The sequence below is a fragment of the Gastrolobium bilobum genome, unplaced genomic scaffold (assembly GCF_033153095.1).
Source record: "Gastrolobium bilobum isolate Gb01-03AN ecotype WA unplaced genomic scaffold, APGP_CSIRO_Gbil_v1 utg784, whole genome shotgun sequence".
Taxonomy (NCBI): Eukaryota; Viridiplantae; Streptophyta; class Magnoliopsida; order Fabales; family Fabaceae; genus Gastrolobium; species Gastrolobium bilobum.
Genome location: NW_026896046.1, coordinates 15,829 through 28,255, shown reverse-complemented (window position 1 = coordinate 28,255; position 12,427 = coordinate 15,829). Strand labels below are relative to the sequence as shown.

General features: G+C 38.6%; 1 long non-coding RNA gene across 2 annotated transcripts; it reads left to right on the top strand.

The window, feature by feature from the left end:
* The first annotated feature begins 5,396 nt into the window (after nucleotides 1-5,396).
* Nucleotides 5,397-9,576, top strand: LOC133297430 (uncharacterized). 2 transcript variants are annotated; one of them, XR_009749638.1, is made up of 3 exons: nucleotides 5,397-5,930; nucleotides 7,045-7,107; nucleotides 9,263-9,576. It is a non-coding gene; the product is annotated as an uncharacterized LOC133297430 (long non-coding RNA). The 2 variants fall into 2 exon arrangements; XR_009749637.1 differs by lacking the exon at nucleotides 9,263-9,576 and adding an exon at nucleotides 7,701-8,708.
* The last annotated feature ends 2,851 nt before the right edge of the window (nucleotides 9,577-12,427 follow it).

The window sequence follows — 12,427 nt, the reverse complement described above, 5'->3', positions numbered from 1 at the left end:
CTACGTGAGTGTGTTGGCTGGTCAGTTTCCCCTCTTACTGTTCCATTGCATTTCTTCTCCATTCTTGAGCTTTGAGACCTTTTTCTTCTTGAAAGCTCCTCCTATACACTTGTGGTGAGTGAGTGTGCATTGGGAGGTTGTAGGTGACCTTGTTCTGAGTATTTGGAACTGTGTTGTGTTGGTAAGGAGGCTGAGTTGGTGGTTTGTTGGGTTGGAGCCTTTTTCTTGGTTGTTGAAGCTCCAAGTGTCAATCTTCGTAAAGAAAAATCATGTCTTGAAAGCCATTTTCGTGTACCCTTTTGTGCCAGCACCTTGAGGCTGGTTTGGGAGCTCCAAGAGCATCCTTTTGCTGAGTTTAAGCTTGGGTAAGCTTCATCACCTTTGAACTTGAGTTTCGATGCGTAAAAATGGAACCTTCATGCATGTAAAGGTAAAAAGATGATAACCTAATGTTGGGTAATGCTTAACACACCTAGAAATGCATGTGTTAGTGTCTAAAATCGGTAAAAACCTAACCTTTGAAGGATATCTTCGCGAAATGCAGAAACTGCATTCTGTCGCGAAATATCCGGATATTTTCCCGTGAAATATCCGGATATTGATATCGGGATATGGGTATCCGGATATTGATATCCGGATATGGGGATCTGGATATCCGGATATTGATATCTGGATATTGCCAGAGAGATATATGGATATTGGATATCCGGATATGCCCCGAGGAATATCCGGATATGCCCCGAGCAATATCCGGATATTCTGGGATTTCGAAGAACAGTAGCTGTGTTGTGTGTACAGTAGGCTATTGGGGGTTTGTGGACCCTAGATTGATGAAGTTGAACTTCTGTAATTAATGAACTAAGTCAGAATCGTGTGATTAAGGGCTTGTGGCTTTGTTGGGAGTCTTAAGATGTAAATCGTTAAAGGAGAACGTGGTCTTTATGTTAATGCTTTTGAGCTATGTATGTTGATACACTTGCTGGTCCTAAATAAGATTGTGATCTGTTGTGTGTTGGACTTGAGCTGTGAGGACTCTTGGCATTGGATAGTGAGCTTGCAAGGTAAGCTTTCGTGTCCTCGATTTAGCCATGTTGTGGTTCCACGATGTCCCATAGGGGTATGGTTATATGCATGATGTGTTACATGCTTTTGATGTTTTGGAAATATTGTTGAGCTGTTATATGCTAGTGCCTTTATGATATGCATGTGGTGTTCCACCTATACGGTAAGCCTGAGTATGTGGTACATACAAGATGGTGAGGCTGTGGGTGAGGTGCAAGCGGTGTTCCTTGTACTACATGTAGGTATAGACGTATTCCTGCATTTCTCTGGCCAGTAGAATAGTGATAAACACACATGACATGAATATCTGTTGCACTGCATAGTTTTGGAACTGATATTTATATAAATGCTTTTAGAACTTATATTGCACATGTAAGTGAGCTTGGGGTGGAAGATCCTTGAGGACCCGGTGTCCTACTGAGATTTCTAATTTAGAGATCTCACCCCACATTTGGGGAATGCTTATTTCAGGATCAGGCAATGTTGGGGTTGAGACCTCAGGCGATAGGAGGCCGGAGCTGAGTTAGATATTGATGATATTATATGCTGACATGTTGGATGCTGGATATGCTTGCTGCTTTTCTGCTTTTAGCTTCATGTTATGATTTTGGATTATCTTGTTGAGACTCTGTCGTTTATGCTGTTGATTTGGTGAGCATGGGGATTATCCATGCCACGTAGACTTGTTATGTCTTGTTTTAAGTAGAGTTGTATTAATGTATCAGGATAATGTCCGGATTAGGTGATGTAATGTCGTGACTTAGATATTCACTTTATTATATATTGAGGTATTTCAGTAGATTTCTTATTGCAATTTACATTCAGGTGATATTTTATGAAATTGATTAAGTAATCAAGTTGGTAATTGATAATGACGTCATAATTGAAAAGAAAAAGAATATTCCGCATTTTTGATTAAGCGTAGCTTAATACGATGTAATGATAACACTACCAGATATATACGGGGTGTTACATTTTATGGTATCAGAGCGACGGTTCAAGGGAAAAGTCTGTATGTATTGCAATGATTAGGATGTTTGGTTGTGTCTGTTTTGTGTGTTTGCTCCATCGAGTATTATTATGATAATGCATATGTGATCACATTGCGTGGGCCTGATCAACTCATAATTTGTGTAACTTGTCCAGAGTCATGGTAAGACCCGGGAGAAATCGCGAGACTTCGGAGGATCAGCCTGATCCTGTCCTGGCTGCATTGGCTGAGATGCAGGCGGCCCGACAAGCCGACCAGGAGGCCATGAGAATGGCAAACCAGGCCATGCTGGACGCCGTCAGAGAGGCGAACAGGAATGCCACTGAGGACGTGTTGGAGGCCAACCGTCTAGCGAACATGACGATGTTTAGAGTCATGTTTGAGGAGATGAGGAATGGTCCTACTGTTGACCATGTTCCTCCGCCACCACCACCACCTCCACCCAGTCTGCAGGATGACTCTCAGAGTCAGATGGGTGATGGCAGTCACGTTGCAGGGGCCATGCAGACCGTCCCTATTTTTGTTGAGGATCGAGATGAGATCGATCGCCGGCTGAATGCTTTCCATAAGCATAAGCCACCTGCCTTTGATGGATCCTTTGATCCTGTTGCTGCGGCGCGTTGGCTACAGGCGTTGGACAAGATATTTCGGGTCATGCAGTGCACAGATCCGCAGAAGCTGATGTTCGCTACTTACATGCTGGAGGGCGATGCCCAGGAGTGGTGGACGAACACTTCTCACATTTACGAGATGCAGGGCCATAGGATGACATGGCCATTGTTCGAGGATTTCTTCTTGGTTCAGTACTTTCCGTATGACGCTCAGGAGAGCAGCAGGGAGAGTTTAACCGTTTGGTTCAGGGCTCGTTGTTTGTGGACGAGTACCTGGCCAAGTTCAACCAGTTGGTGAAGTTTGCACACTTCAGGAGAACCTGAAGACTCTCGTCGGACCACTTAAGATTCTCGATCGTAGCGAGAAGCAGCTGAGGAGCAAGATCATTCCAATGGTCAAAGTGCAATGGACCGGAAGAACTCTTGAGGAGTGTACTTGGGAGCGAGAGGACGAGCTTCTCCGACAGTACCCCGAGTTTCGATCAGGTATGTTTTCTGATTTTGAGGACAAAATCCTAAAAAGGTGGGGTGAATGTAAGAACCTGCACCGTTAAATAAGGAATTTAATTGATTAATTATGTTAAATTAAGAAATGATTCCATAATTGACCCTAATATTTATTAAGAGGCTTTAATAATTATGATAAGTGATTAAGAATGCTGAAAGTCGCTTTTCGGAAGAAAAGTGCAGATACTGGTTCTGCTAGTCGGTATAAATGAGTACCGAAAAAGTATCCCAGAAAATTATAATAAGTGCATGATAATTACTAGAATAATATATAGGACTTGTAAAACGAGTTTCAAGTCCAAATAATGAGAACTGGTGCCAGAAACTGATATTGGCTATGAAAAGCGCGTACCGAAAAGGTGCTCCAAAAATTATAATAAAAATATGATAAATCTTAGAAAATTGTGTAGTTTAAGAATCCGGAGTTTGGGATTAAAATGCTAAGCGTAGAAATTAAAGTTAATACTGTGTGTTTTATTTTAAAGTGGCTATATATACTAACTTAGCACAAAACCCTAGGCCATAATGCCTCTTCTACGTGAGTGTGTTGGCTGGTCAGTTTCCCCTCTTACTGTTCCATTGCATTTCTTCTCCATTCTTGAGCTTTGAGACCTTTTTCTTCTTGAAAGCTCCTCCTATACACTTGTGGTGAGTGAGAGTGTGCATTGGGAGGTTGTGGGAGACCTTGTTCTGAGTATTTGGAACTGTGTTGTGTTGGTAAGGAGGCTGAGTTGGTGGTTTGTTGCGTTGGAGCCTTGTTCTTGGTTGTTGAAGCTCCAAGTGTCAATCTTTGTGAAGAAAAATCATGTATTGAAAGCCATTTTCGTGTACCCTTTTGTGCCAGCACCTTGAGGCTGGTTTGGGAGCTCCAAGAGCATCCTTTTGCTGAGTTTAAGCTTGGGTAAGCTTCATCACCTTTGAACTTGAGTTTTGATTCTTAAAAATGGAACCTTGATGCATGTAAAGGTTAAAAGATGATAACCTAATATTGGGTAATGCTTAACACACCTAGAAATGCATGTGTTAGTGTCTAAAATCGGTAAAAACCCAACCTTTGAAGGATATCTTCGCGAAATGCAGAAACTGCATTCTGTCGCGAAATATCCGGATATTTGCCTGTGAAATATTCAGATATTGATATTCGCATATGGGGATCCAGATATTGATATCCGGATATGGGGATCTGGATATCCGGATATTGATATCCGGATATTGCCAGAGAGATATCCGGATATTGGATATCCGAATATGCCCCGAAGAATATCCAGATTATAACATCGCGTGAAAATTAGGAACTTACATAAATTACCGTTAGTATTGTAAATGCAAGTCTTGAATTCAAATCACTAACCTATAATTATGATGGGATAAATTTTAATAATATTGATTACATTATATGTAGAAACTTTAGTTACTACCTAATGGATACATGAAATAATGAATATTAGGAAAATTATTCTATGTACAATTATGAGTGAGTTTATATTTGGGGCATTCGAAACATTAGTTAAAAAGGTAAAATTAATATTAATTACTATGTATATAAATCTTAGTCAATACTTAGTGAACTACATGAAATAAGGGTCATAAAGAAAGGAAATTGGATCCCCTTACACTCTAGTCCTCGGCCCAAATACCCTTAGGTAGTGTTTGGTTCGGGAGAAATTTTTTTTTACGAGGGAAATGTAATTGATAGGAAAATGGTTGGAAAGTGAGTTTGATAGGAAAATGTAAAAAAAGTTGTTTGGTTGACCCAAATATTACCAGGAAAATTTATTTAAATATGCAAAATATATGTTCGGGAAAAACTTTGCACCTGTTTTTTCATTTTCCCAGTCATCTCAAAATACCACATCTCAAGTGGTATTCTGTGACAGTGAATTTCATCCAAAAATCAACATAAAAGTCATTTTTCCATCTATCCTTTTTGCCTGGTATTTCTTGAAAAAACCTGAACCAAACGTAGTATTTTTCAATATCCACCTACAGTTTCCCATCAATCCTAAAATAAACCTTCAACCAAACACTACCTTAGAGGAGGCTTGAGTTGGCCCAAGACTTGCAAACAATCCACTAATTTATCAAGAGAAATCTGAAAGCATGATTCTAATTGGTCTGAACCTGAATGCATGCAACCTTATTGGGTGAGCTCACATCCAATTCTGCCCACTCCTTCAGCCTCATGCACGCTTTTGATTGGTCACAAAACACACCTATTTTTCTCCTCCTCATCACGTGAGCGCACAGAGTAAGCAAAACAAAACTGATCTGTTTGTGGCACCGGTTTAGAACATTAACCAGACCATGATTCCCTTTCTTTCAATCTATTCGCATGATCCACTCAAAGAAAAATTAATAGACTACCTTGGATTCAGAAGTCAGAAGATGTACAAAACCGATCAGCCCTTGATTCTCCTCAAAACCGCAACCTTAATAGAGAAATAGCGCAGAGAAGATTGTAACCCAGACCTCGCTTCCTTAAACCGTGAACATAGATTTCAACTTGAGTTATTCCCCTTTCTTTTCCTCTGGTTCAGCGATGACAACCATCACCAAGGAGGTGAGGTATGCTCTTGCTGTTTTCTTGTTCCTTCTCTCTTGAGGCAGTTCTGATTGAGGCTTCCATTGCATGCACATGATCAAGCTGCGATAGAATTCGTCCTCCCATTGCATGCGGTTGGAACCTGTTCCTTGGAGCTTAGGATGAGTGTTAGGGCTGTTCCTTGATTGTTGGTGATTCAGTGTACGAATATAAGCATGTAAGTTGAGTTAAAATTCTCTTTTCCCTTCTCACTGTTTCGGCTAACATGTAATCCTTAAGAGATAAATTCTGTTTTGAAATCCTCCCACTAATTCTGTCTAAACCGTGACCCCATTACATGTATGATAAGATGATATAATTTTTGGGTGTTGTCCTGTTACTTTCCCTCCATCTTGTTCAGTCTGCGCAACTGTCCTAGGAAACTAGTTATGCCATCAAATTTTTTACTGCTCAGCCATATCACTGATGGTAATTTTGTACATGCCAGATGTATTAATTAATCTTGGGGAGCTTGGGAAAAATAATTCCTCTCGTTTTGATGGAGTGCCCCTAGACTAGAAAGATTTATTAGACTTTATATATAGGAAAAAGAAGATAGCTAAGACAGTATGCTGAGATTCGTTGTTCATGCCTACATGATGTAGTCGATGTTTTACTAAAAGCAAATCTTTAAGCACCTAAATCCTCTGCCTTTGATTCTGTCATTTGAGTAGCCCTATGACTTAATACATGAAAGCTAAAATCGAATTTCTGTGAATTTGGAAAATAGCCTTAATCACTTTATTAACTACCCCTGAACTAGGATTTTACCAAACGTAGTATGTAATAATAATAATCTATATGAACAGCCTGAGGCCTCCGGGGCGCACCCTTGACCTTGTAGATATTTGCATATGAATGCTGTATTGGTGGTATCTAGCTTTAATTGAATTAGAGAAATTGGACAGCATGTATTGAGCCTCTTTTTAGCGCACCATAGGCCATATAACGTTGAAAATATGAATAAACATCATTAGCCTTTTATAGTGTGAAAACCGAGTGTGCATGCATGTGTAAGTAATTTAGATTTTTGTCAATTAAGGACAGCTGGGGAATGAACTTTATGTCAGAAAATGTGTCTATTATATGAACTTGAAAGCCGAATGGTAATGCATGAGGGAACTTAAATTATTTCACTGTTCACAAATTGATGAACCACCTAAAGTCAGAAATTAATATAGTGTCGGAGTTGTGAAAGACCGATTACAGAATACGAACGAGAAGCATGAGAAATGTGGATAAATTATAGGAATAAAATGAAATAAATTCTGACTTGTTCCGCATGTAATTAGGTGCACGTAACTCTTATTGAGTGGGCTGACTTTTGGTGCTGTTGATTATTGCTTGGATGCAAGGTATGTGTTAGGCGGTATTACCTAATGTGACTATTAGCTAGAGTATGAAATTGTGATGTGTTGCTCACATATGCTCAATGTTATGTTATGATGATGATATGTCAATGGTAAGAATATGAAATGATGATAATGCTATGTGCATGCATATTTACATCATGATGCATTTTTCTGTTTGGTGTGTGACCGCATTTCTTGGCATGTATACATTAGATCCATGTAGGCTTTGAAATGTAGAATAGTTATATACAGGATCATGTGGATGAGCACGCATCATATAGGCATCCCTCGGTACCAGGGTATGGGACACTTGGCATCCGTCCGCATAGGTCACAATGGGATTCAATAAATGAGGGTGTCGTTGCATGGAATTCCCGCTGTGTATGCATGCGCACGACGGTGCTATGAGCGTGATGAAGGCGTTATATACGCATATGATATATGATGAAAAGGATATATGATGAAAAGGATTTCATGTTTGAAGCGACTGTTTATAATTTTGTGCCTAGTTTAATACTGTTGCATTATTGGTTTTGTTGCCACACTATTGAGATTTCTCTCACCCCTTTGGGGCTGCTATTTTTACAAAATGCCAGGAGGATGTAAAAGCTTTTGAGGACTTGGATATTTGCTGTTGGCTTCTACTGTTTTGGGCATGCTGCTATTGATGTGATATTTTATGGATGACTGTATGAAATTGAGAAGCTTTTATTACTGTGAACTATGATTTTATTATTGCATTACGATTTTATGACCAGCAAGTATTATGGAAACAGATGTTGAAACGTTTGCGAAAAGGATTTTGACATGTTATCTAAATGCTGAGTTTTGAAAAGTCTTTGCGAGCACTTTGTAAGTTGTCGTACTGGGGCTACGGACCTCCGATTTTCTTATAATTTATATGCACGCGTAGCCCCAAGTGTCTAGTTTCATTATATATAAACCTTGCAAAGAAATTCTGAAAGCTCGATTTATTATGAATTTTACCAGCCAGGACGTTTGTGACATTTTCACTGTTTTATCTCTTATTTTGCGAGTTATATTTCGTGGGGCAAACCAACTGCAAATAACTATTATTTTATATGAACGTGAAGCCCCAAATGTCTAGTTTCCAGATTACAAAGAATATGTTTTTGAATCGTTGAACTGGATTTTATACGAATTTTTAAACACAGCAAGGTCTATCAGGAAATTTATATTTTTAGTAAGTTTAAGAAATTTTGCGTATTCTGATTTTTGTAATTAACCAGATCCCCTCTTTAGTTTTAATTGGCAATGTAAAAGTGAATTTTTTCAGTCTCTAAAATACTATTAAAGAACTCTAATTCCGCTTAGCAAACAACTCTCTTGGAGGCCTACAAGAGAGGGTGTTACACAAATATTCTGGGATTTTGAAGAACAGTAGCTGTGTTGTGTGTACAGTAGGCTATTGGGAGTTTGTGGACCCTAGATTGATGAAGTTGAACTTCTGTAATTAATGAACTAAGTCAGAATCATGTGATTAAGGGCTTGTGGCTTTGTTGGGAGCCTTAAGACGTAAATCGTTAAAGGAGAACGTAGTCTTTATGTTAATGCTTTTGAGCTATGTATGTTGATACATTTGTTGGTCCTAAATCAGATTGTGATCTGCTGTGTGTTGGACTTGAGCTGTGAGGACTCTTGGCATTAGATAGTGAGCTTGCAAGGTAAGCTTTTGTGTCCTCGGTTTAGCCATGTTGTGGTTTCACCATGTCCCATGGGGGTATGGTTATATGCATGCTGTGTTACATGCTTTTGATGTTTTGGAAATGCTATTGAGCTGTTATATGCTAGTGCCTTTATGATATGCATGTGGTGTTCCACCTATACGGTAAGCCTGAGTATGTGGTACTTACAAGATGGTGAGGCTGTGGGTGATGTGCAAGCGGTGTTCCTTGTACTACATGTAGGTATAGACGTATTCCTGCATTTCTCTTGCCAGTAGAATAGTGATAAACACACATGGCATGAATATCTGTTGCACTGCATAGTTTTGGAACTGATATTGATATAAATGCTTTTAGAACTTATATTGCACATGTAAGTGAGCTTGGGGTGGAAGATCCTTGAGGACCCCCGTGTCTTATTGAGATTTCTAGTTTAGAGATCTCACCCCACGTTTGGGGAATGCTTATTTCAGGATCAGGTAATGTTGGGGTTGAGACCTCAGGCGGCAGGAGGCTGGAGCTGAGTTAGATATTGATGATATTATATGCTGACATGTTGGATGCTGGATATGCTTGCTGTTTTTCTGCTTTTAGCTTCATGTTATGATTTTGGATTATCTTGTTGAGACTATGTCGTTTATGCTGTTGATTTGGTGAGCATGGGGATTGTCCATGCCACGTAGACTTGTTATGTCTTGTTTTAAGTAGAGTTGTATTAATGTATCAGGATAATGTCCGGATTACGTGATGTAATGCCGTGACTTAGATACTCACTTTATTATATATTGAGGTATTTTAGTAGATGTCTTATTGCAATTTACATTCAGGTGATATTTTATGAAATTGATTAAGTAATCAAGTTGGTAATTGATAACGACGTCATAATTGAAAAGAAAAAGAATATTTTGCATTTTTGATTAAGCGTAGCTTAATACGATGTGAAATGGAAAAACAAAATTTTTCTTATGCGAAATCACACATGCAATCAAGAATCATGCTTTATGACAGTATGATGTTACCTTTGTTTGTGAGTTCAAAACTCCAAGACGATCAGTGTTAGGTTTGAAGGGTTCAAACCCTCTAACGTTGATCCACACCACCCACGTCAAGATGCAAGAACTCTTCTTGTCAAGCCACCAATTGACCACCACAAAGAGGCTTGCTATGCGCTCAATAGATGAAGAAGGAGGCTAGGTAAATATGTTTAGAAGAGTGAAGTCTTCAGCATGAAAACTTCACATGTGTGGGGAATGGATTGGAGTAGAATTGGCTAGGTCTTTTTCTGAAAACCTTAAGGAGAACTTACCCCTAGTATACGCACAAGAGAGTGAGAGAGTGAGAGAAATCAAATCAGAATTTTCACTTAAAAAACCAATGAAAGTGGCGCACAAGAGAGGAGAAAAATGTGGAGTTGTTGCAATTCAAAATTCCTAACAACCTACCTTTGAATCCTCATGAGACTAGGTCTCTATCTAGTCAAGATTCTGAACTAATGGTCATCATATGACCATCCTATTCATGTGCCCCATTCAGCCCCAAAAGGGGTCCAGATACTTTGAGTTGTTGCATTCAAGTTTGAACCAACTAGCTCACTGATTCTCTCAACAACCAAATCTGATTGGAGCTTGTTTGTTTGAAAAATATGACACTCATCTCCAACCAAAGTGGCGCCCCAAATCAGCCTTTGGAAATCTCCATAGATCTTCTCTTGCTATTAGGGGTGTCAAAACGGGTCGACACGACACGAATTCGACACGACACAAATACATCAACACTAACACGACACAAATTTTTATTCGTGTCAAAATCTTCAACACTGACACGACACGAATTTTTTGCGGGTTGACACGACACGAATAACACGCAAAATAAGGGTCAAAATGGTAATTGACAAAAAAAATTTTAAAAAATGGATCGATATTAAAAAAAAATTAAAAAAATAATAATAAAAAATTAAAAATAAAATAATTTAAAAAAAATACGGGTCGACACGAACACGAATACATCAACACTAACACGACACGAATTTTTTACGTGTCATTTTTCCCAACACGAACACGACACGAATTTTTTTGCGGGTCAACCCCGACACGAATTTTCGTGTCGTGTCGCGGGTCGACCCGCGTGTCAGAACCTATATTGACACCCCTACTTGCTACAAGAAATTTGTTCCAACAAGATCTCATCTTATCCTTTTGTTATGAAACAACTTTTCATAGCCAATTCAAATTCGAATTCAAACATTTAAATTCAAATGTTCAAACATTTAAATTCTAAATTCAAATTCAAATTTCAAATTCAAATTTCAAATTTCAAATTTCAAAATTCAAATTTAAAATTCAAATTTCAAAATTCAAAATTCGAATTTCAAAATTCAAATTCAAAATTCAAAATTCAAATTCAAAATTCAAAATTTAAATATTTGATAATTAATTTAACTAATTAAATTAATTAGTAATGTCTTGGACCATTCAAGCCCATTAACTATACCATGCGTCCTCTCCCTCTTAGGTGGGCTTCCAAACTTCATCTTGGGCTAACAACCATTATTAGGCCCAATACCTCTAATGCTAGATCATCATGACAATAAGGTGTTAGTGTGTGACCCATTAGGTCCAACATAACCACTGACATAAATGAGCTTGGGCCCAATAACCCAACAACCCATTTAATGACAACACAGAGCACTAGCAATGCTTTGTTGCCCCAGAGCTAGTTAGATTAATGACTTGATCATCCTATTACATATATTTGGTTGCCGTATATATTTCCTTTTGTCTCGGTTACCTTCCCATTAAACCTAGGGTAAGGAAACGTATCAACCCTTGCGGTTTAGGGTAAGCTTATTCAAAATAGGGAATCTTCAATTTACCGACTCTAAAGGCAGATTATCTAATGATCTCTTTTACTATGCATAGATTCCCGAGTCCCTGTAAATGTCATCTCGATTTCTCCGGTTTACAGATAACCTAATCTCTCACAGAGATTTGACGAATTCCTTCAGCTTATCACCCTAGCCTTGTTCTCTTTCAGGACAAGCCCAACAGTGTACCTATGAGTCTCCATGTTTCAGGCAGACGAGGTATACAATCAAAGCATGCCTTCTATAACACAGTCTAGGTAATAACTTCTGGTCTAAGGAAAGACATACCCAAATATAAAGAGACTACTCTAATGATACTATCTGTGAGATTTCCTCATAGAGTCTCTTTGTGGGTCTGTTCAGTGCGAGTTATACCCTTATAGGTCCACCCACGACTTTAACTAAGACATCTCCATATCTGTAGCACATGAGGTCTTTACCTTGTATCCAAATACAAGTAGATAAGTCGTGCTAGTCTTACCGAGATCACTGATCCCCATTCTCAGTGTCTCTACACTAGGAACATAAAATTAGGAATAAACGTGCGGTATCCTTGAATCCTCATGATCGTGATCTCATCACAGATACTCAAGAGATACCTGTTATATTCCAAGGGGTTTATCCAATTACTCATATAAAATATTAATAATAATATTGAGACAAAATATGAAACAGGATAAAAAGTGCTTTTATTTATTTGCGACAATATAAAAGGTCCACATATGTCCTAATCTAATCAAAAGATTGTCTCTAGGACATCCATATTCTAACAAGG